Source organism: Hippopotamus amphibius, chromosome 12 (genome assembly GCF_030028045.1).
Source record: "Hippopotamus amphibius kiboko isolate mHipAmp2 chromosome 12, mHipAmp2.hap2, whole genome shotgun sequence".
In the NCBI taxonomy this organism is placed as follows: domain Eukaryota; kingdom Metazoa; phylum Chordata; class Mammalia; order Artiodactyla; family Hippopotamidae; genus Hippopotamus; species Hippopotamus amphibius.
Genome location: NC_080197.1, coordinates 54,553,313 through 54,561,607, shown reverse-complemented (window position 1 = coordinate 54,561,607; position 8,295 = coordinate 54,553,313). Strand labels below are relative to the sequence as shown.

Below are 8,295 nucleotides of genomic sequence, written 5' to 3'. Positions count from 1 at the left end.
GAAGAAGTAAAATTATCACTCTTTGCAGATGACATGATACTATATATAGAAAACCCTAAAGACTCTACCAGAAAACTGCTAGCACTCATTGATGAGTTTAGTAAAGTAGCAGGATACAAAATTAATGCACAGAAATCTCTTGCATTCCTATACACTAACAACGGAAGAGCAGAAAGAGAAATTAAGGAAACTCTCCCATTCACCCTTGCAACAAAAAGAATAAAATACCTAGGAATAAACCTGCCTAAGGAGGCAAAAGATCTGTATGCAGAAAACTTTAAGACATTGATGAAAGAAATCAAAGATGACATAAACAGTTGGAGGGACATACCATGTTCCTGGATTGGAAGAATCAACATCGTGAAAATGACTGTACTACCCAAAGCAATTTACAGATTTAATGCAATCCCGATCAGATTACCAATGGCGTTTTTCACAGAACTAGAGCAAGAAATCTTACGATTTGTATGGAAACGCAAAAGACCCCGAGTAGCCAAAGCAATCTTGAGAAGGAAAGATGGAGTTGGTGGAATCAGGCTTCCTGACTTCAAACTATACTACAAGGCCATAGTGATCAAGACAGTATGGTACTGGCACAAAAATAGAAAGGAAGATCAATGGAACAGAATAGAGAACTCAGAAGTAAGCCCAAACACATATGGGCACCTTATCTTTGACAAAGGAGGCACGAGTATACAATGGAAAAAAGACAGCCTCTTCAATAAGTGGTGCTGGGAAAATTGGACAGCAACATGTAAAAGAATGAAATTAGAACACTTCCTAACACCATACACAAAAATAAACTCCAAATGGATTAAAGACCTACATGTAAGGCCAGACACTATAAAACTCCTAGAGGAAAACATAGGCAGAACACTCTTTGACATACATCAAAGCAACATCCTTTTTGACCCACCTCCTAGAATCATGGAAATAAAATCAAGAATAAACGAATGGGACCTCATGAAACTTAAAAGCTTTTGCACAGCAAAAGAAACCATAAACAAGACTAAAAGGCAACCCTCAGAATGGGAAAAAATAATTGCCTATGAAACAACGGACAAAGGATTAACCTCCAAAATATACAAGCAGCTCATGCAGCTTCATACCAAAAAAGCAAATAACCCAATCCACAAATGGGCAGAAGACCTAAATAGACATTTCTCCAAAGAAGACATACAGATGGCCAACAAACACATGAAAAGATGCTCAACATCACTAATCATCAGAGAAATGCAAGTCAAAGCCACAATGAGGTATCACCTCACACCAATCAGAATGGCCATCATCACAAAGTCTGGAAACCACAAATGTTGGAGAGGGTGTGGAGAAAAGGGAACTCTCCTGCACTGTTGGTGGGAATGTAAGTTGGTACAGCCACTATGGAAAACAATTTGGAGGTTCCTTAAAAAACTACAAATAGAACTACCATATGATCCAGTAATCCCACTCCTGGGCATATACCCAAAGAAAACCATAATCCCAAAAGAAACTTGTACCATAATGTTTATTGCAGCACTCTTTACAATAGCCAGGACATGGAAGCAACCTAAATGCCCATCAACAAATGAATGGATACAGAAGATGTGGCATATATATACAATGGAATATTACTCAGCTATAAAAAGGGATGAGATGGAGCTATATGTAATGAGGTGGATAGAATTACAATCTGTCATACAGAGTGAAGTAAGTCAGAAAGAGAAAGACAAATATTGTATGCTAACTCACATATACGGAATCTAAAAATGGTACTGATGAACTCAGTGACAAGAACAGGGAAGCAGATACAGAGAATGGACTGGAGAACTCGAGGTATGGGAGGGGGCGGGGGGTGAAGGGGAAACTGAGACGAAGCGAGAGAGTAGCACAGACATATATATACTACCAACTGTAAAATAGTCAGTGGGAAGTTGTTGTATAACAAAGGGAGTCCAACTCGAGGATGGAAGATGCCTTAGAGGACTGGGGCAGGGAGTGTGGGGGGGAATCGAGGGGGGGCGTCAAGGAAGGGAGGGAATATGGGGATATGTGTATAAAAACAGTTGATCGAACCTGGTGTACCCCCAAAAAAATAAAATAAAATAATAAAAAAAAAAAAAAAAAGAAAGAAATCAATGACTTTAAAAGTGAATAGGCGAGAGAGTAGCACAGACATATATATACTACCAACTGTAAAATAGATAGCCAGTGGGAAGTTGTATAACAAAGGGAGTCCAACTCGAGGATGGAAGATGCCTTAGAGGACTGGGACGGGGAGGGTGGGGGGGACTCGAGGGAGGGTGGGGGGGAGTTGAGGGAGGGAGGGAATACGGGGATATGTGTATAAAAACATATGATTGAACTTGGTGTACCCCCAAAAAATAATTTAAAAAAAGAAAAGAAAAAAAAATAAAAGTAGAAAAAGCAAAAAAAAAAAAAGTGAATAGGAAAATAGGATGTAAGTTTCATCAGTCTGAAATTCTGCCTACAAAAGCCTGAGCAATATTCATGCAGCATTCTTTCTTTGTACTAAACGGAGAAATACCCAACGGACTGATGAAATCATGACTTAGTAAAAAATAAACGGAGGTCACTCACACAGAGAAGAGTAACAGGTACTTTATGAAAAAATGGAGGGTTAAAATAATAGTAAATATATAATTAATAACACACTCTATATTTTATATAATAAATAGCAAATATATTTAAAATAGTAAATACACCATAGGTGTCTCAATACACTTTTTTTAAACTTTGCATTCAGTAAAAAAATAATAATAACTTTTTCTGTTGGTGTGTAACTCTGTTTTAGCACATGTGTAGATTTGTGAAACTACCACAATAATCAGGATACAGAACAACTGCATCACTGGACAAAAGATTCCTTCTTGCTGCCCTTTTGCAGTTAAATTCTGCCACCACTCCTGACCCCTAGCACCCACCAATCTATTTGCTGTCTCTCTAGTTTTGGGGGGTTTTGGGGGGGGCGGGGCAGGTGGGATTCTGTTCCTATTTTATTTTATTTTATTTTTATTTTATTTTTCCCTGCCACCCCAAGGAAACTCCTAAAACGTTTAAGTGTACTCTTAGATATGTACATATCCTTGAAAGTTACATAGCAGTATTGTGCAAATGTGACTTTTTTAGTTTATTTTTTAAGGGAAAAGTGGGTTTTAGTATGTTCACAAATTTGTGTGTTATCATCAACATGTAATTCTAGAATATTTTCATCATCCCCCCCAAAAGAACCTGTACCCTTTAAAAGTCACTCCCCATTCTTCCATCTACCCAGCCCCTAACATCCAACAATTTACTTTCTGCCCCTACCCATTGGTCTATTTTGAACATTTCCTATACATGGAATCATACAATATGTGTCTGGCTTCTTTCACTCAGCAGGATGTTTTCTAAATTCATCCATGTTGTAGCTCATGTGTGTTGTAGCATATACTCATTAATACTTCATTCTTTGTATGGACAAATACGATTCCACTGTATGGATGTATCACATGTTTTTATCCATTCATCCATTAATGGGCATTTGGTTGTTTCTACTTTTTGGTTATTATTAATAATGCTGCTATGAGCATTCATGTGCAAATTTTTGTGTGAACATGTTTTCATTTCTCTTGGGTAAATACCTAGGAATGGAATTTCTGGGTCATATGGTAACTTTGTATTTAACTTTTTGAGAAGTTACCAAACTGTCTTCCAAAGTGACTGCACCATTTTATATTTTCCCCAATGTTTTGTGAAAGTTGCAATCTGTCCTTATCCTCGTCAACACTTTTTTTATTCTCCATCTTTTTTATTATAGCCATCCTAGTGGGGTGAAAAGTTTGTGGCTTCAATTGGCATTTTCCTAGTAATAATGATGTTGGTCATCTTCCACGTGCCTGTTGGCCATCCATATGTCTTCTTTGGTGAAGTGTCTGTTCATATCCTTCACCCCCTTTTAATTGGTTTCCTGCCTTTTTATTATTGCATTGTAGGAGTACTTTATGTGTTCTGGGTACAACACATAATCAGACGTATGGTTTGCAAATAATTTTTCCCACAGCAAATATTCTGTAAGTTTTCTTTTCCCTTCCTTGATGGTGTCCTTTGAAGCAGGAAAGTTTTAAATTTTGATGAAATCAAATTTTTCTTTTACAGATTGCACTTTTAGTGTCATGTCTAAGAATCATTCGCCTAATCCCTAATCTGGAAGATTTTTCATGTGCTTTCTTCTAAATTTTTTATACCTTTACAGTATATTTTTATATCTCTGATACATTTTTAGTGAATGTTTATCTAATGAGTGAGGTTTAGGTTGACTTTTTTAGTCTTTTGCAAATTGATGTCCAATTGTTTCAACACCATTTGTTGAAAAGATTATCCTTACTCCACTGAATTACTTTTTTCCTTTTGTCAAAAACCAGTTGGTCACATTTGTGTGAATCTGTCTGGACTCTATTATGTTCATTGATTTAAATGTTTATCTTCATACCAATACCAAACTGTCTTGATTACTGTAGCTTTATATTAAGTCTCAAAATCAAGTAGCTAAATCTTTCAGGATTGTTTTGACTTTTCTGTGTACTTTTAATTTCCATATATATTTTAGGGTCAATTTGTCAATTTCTACAAAAAGCATCCTGAAATTTTGATTGGGATTTCATTGAATCTGTAGATCAATTTGGAGATAATGACATCTTAACAATATGAGTTTTCCAACTCATGAAATTGGTCTATCTTTATTTATTTAGCACTTCTTTAATTTCTTTAAGTAATGTTTTGTAGTTTCAACATAGAGATGTTATACATTTTCGTTAAAATTTCTCCTAGTTTTATGCTTTTATGATGCTACTGTAAATGGCATCTTTTAAATATCATTTTCTAGTTTTGTACTGCTAGTATGTAAGAAGACAGTCTCTGTATATCGACTTTTTATCTGGCAAGCTTACTAAATAAACTTACTAGTTTTAGTAAGTTTTATTATTTTTGGTAGAGTACTTGGGATTTTCTACCTATAGAATCATGCCATCTGTGAATAAAGACCATTTACTTTTTCTTGTCCAATCTGTGTACCTTTATTTTTTTTTCTTTCCTTATTCCACTGACTAGGACCTCCAGTACAATGCTGAGTTGAAATAATAAGAATAGACGTCCTTGCATTATTCCCAATTTTAGCCTTTGACCATTAAATATAATTTTAGTTGTATGTTTCCTATTGATGTGTTTTCTTCTGTTGAACATTGTTTTTAATGCTTTCTTTCCAATCATAGAATAGTTTAATATAAACATTTGCATACATTTGAAATAATTTAGACTTGGAACTGACATCCCACTTTGACCATGTCAGGTCATCTTAACAGAGAACTGGGGCCCCACATGCACCAGCAAGCTCATCAGGTGGCAAGCAACTGCCTGCTAGGGTGCAGAAGCAGGTGCCTCAAAGAGCTGTGAATACCAGGTATTTCAAAGGAGCAGATAAGGAGAGGCTTGGAACTAACATACTGAGTCCCTACTCTCTGTCAGAGCCTGTGTGAGGGCCTTTATGTGAGTCAACTCCAAATCTGCTCTTCTTATCTACAGAGTCAGAACTTTTAATACAGAAGGTCCCTGACTTACGATGGTTCAACGTACAATTTTTTAACTTTACAAGGGTGCAAAAGCAAAACACACTTGGTAGAAACTGGACTTTGAATTCTGAATTTTGATCTTTTCCCAGGCTAGCGATGTGACGTATGATACTCTCTCGTGGTCCTGGGCAGTGGCAGCCACAGCTCCCAGCCAGCCACAGGATTACAAGGTGAACTACCGTACACTTACAGCCCCTCTGCACCCACACAACCATTCTGGTTTTCACCTTCGTACAGTATTCAGTAAGTTACATGAGATATTCAACACTTTATTATAAAATACACTTTACATTCAATGATTTTGTCCAACTGTAGGCTAATGTAAGTGTCCTGACCATGTGTAAGTTAGGCTAGGCAGAGCTACAATATTCAGTAGGTTAGGTGTATTAAACATATTTCAATTTAGGATATTTTCAACTTACTATGGGTTTATCAAGAAGTAACTCCCATTGTAAGTGGAGGAAGATCTGTCATGCTATTCCTCCATTTTCAGCAGGGGAGAGTGAAATGCCCCAAGACAACCAAAGCTTTTCTAATCACACCATGCGAGATGGACTAGCTGCTGCAATGATGCAAATCCGATACTGAAGACTGATCATCCAGGCAAGGGGGAAACAAATGACTTCTTCTCTTTCTGTGATTTTTGACCTGAAAAAAGTTTCATTTGTTATAACTTATATATAGCTTACTTATATATAGTTTACTTATGTATTACTTACACATAAATATTTATATAGTACTTATATATTTGAGTACTTATATATACTTAAATGTTATTACTTACATATATAGTTCTTATATATGGCTTATATATAAGTCTGTTCAGAAGACTCAAACTAGGTACTAGATGTTGTATTTCTATTGTATTTCCCAGGGATGCACTTGGAAAACTTAGCTATATACATTTTTTTTAAGACAAGAAAAAAAAAGGGCCCCAGGATCCTTCTGCCTAACCTAATCACTTTCAAATGAGGAACTGGGAGTCAGGGAGATTAACTGGCCTGTGCAGGCTGCTGCACAGTCGGTGACAAACTAGGGACCGAAATTGAGTATTCTAAAGATTTACATGACTGTCACTTTCACCAGGACTAGCAAAAGTACTAAATCCACTTATGTCATAATTAACCAGTCTACCATGGTTTTTCATTAATCACATTCAAGTTTCTCGGTTCCAAATATGTTGACACCTAATCTAGTTACTCATAATTATTATTAAATTACATTTTAGGCACATCCCTCTTCCCTTAAATGGATACAAGATGAAGAAGTTTCTGTGACGAATTCTGTGGAGAAAATTGAAAGGTGTTCATGTAGAACAATAGATGTTTTGGGGAAGGTGTTGGGACATTCTGAACACACAGGCTACCCAGAATAGAATCCAATTATCTTCTCTCTGTACATAAGCATTTATTTAGACTGGATGATGGAACCATAGAAAAATCAGTGCTCTAACAAGATTTTCTCGTTCAGAATTTTTACAATTTAACTCTCAATATTCAATAATTTTAGAAGAGGTCACAACATCTAATCTTTAATTCGGTCAGTCATGGGAAAAAAGAAGAAGAAACCATGCCTTTTTCATTTAAGAGAGACATTTGAAGGGATCAAAAATAATAAAGAAAAGAAGACTCCCACAAAGAAATAGAAATTAAGAAGCCCACCCAGCAGGTCCTGTTCATACTGTGGTTGACAGGGAGTTTACTGCCACCAAGTGGTTTGCTAACTCCACTACTATAACTGGTGTTTCTTAAATTCTCCCCAAGTAGCACCACTTTTGCAAAGTATCGGCTTTCAGTTTAAATGAAAATATCATGAAACCTGAGAGAGAAAGCTGGAAACTTTTCCTAAATTGACAAACAAGCAAGTCCTTAATTGCCAAAAGAAACTGTGATGAGTCTTTATTTGCTGTTACTAACTTCTGTCATTGAAACAGCCAGGAAACTGAGGAGTAAAAGCCACAGCTTTTACTCAGTACAAGGGAGAGTGGTGTCACTGCAGATAATCACAGGGGAAACTGCCTACAAAACAACGATGCGTAATAAGAAACTCTGCATCCTTTGAATGGGGTCTAATTTCTAGTAAATGTTGCTCTTACAAAATACATGATGGCACTTGTGTTTGTTTTTGTTTGTGGACAAAGACTTACAGACAGGTACAAAAATAAATCCTCTTTTGCAACCCAGAACTCATTGCTCAGTGAGAGTTTTGATACAGATAAGAAGTGTATGGGGGTGTACTGATAAACATAAAGATTGCTTCCAGGACTATAGAGCTGATAATTTCCCTCTATCTTAAGCTTTTAAATTATCAACGTATTGATTTAGTACTTTAACTTTAATGTTCACATAAAACAAAGATGGCTTCTTTTTTTAGGCTTTTATCTTGAACACAGCATCTGGATTTTAAAAAGGTATTGGCAGGGCTTCCTAGGTGGTGCAGTGGTTAAGAATCCGCCTGCCAATCTGCAGGGGACACGGGTTCAATCCCTGCTCTAGGAAGATCCCACATACTGCGGAGCAACTAAGCCCATGTGCCACAACTACTGAGCCTGCACTTTAGAGCCCATGAGCCACAACTATTGAGCCCATGTGCTGCAACTACTGAAGCCCACACGCCTAGAGCCCATGCTCCGCAATAAGAGAAGCTATGGCAATGAGGAGCCCACGCACCACAATGAAGAGTAGCCCCC

General features: G+C 36.9%; 1 pseudogene; it reads left to right on the top strand.

Annotated features, from left to right (window-relative positions):
- Positions 1-7,713: 7,713 nt before the first annotated feature.
- Positions 7,714-7,834, top strand: LOC130834225 (small nucleolar RNA SNORA40; annotated as a pseudogene).
- Positions 7,835-8,295: the final 461 nt, after the last annotated feature.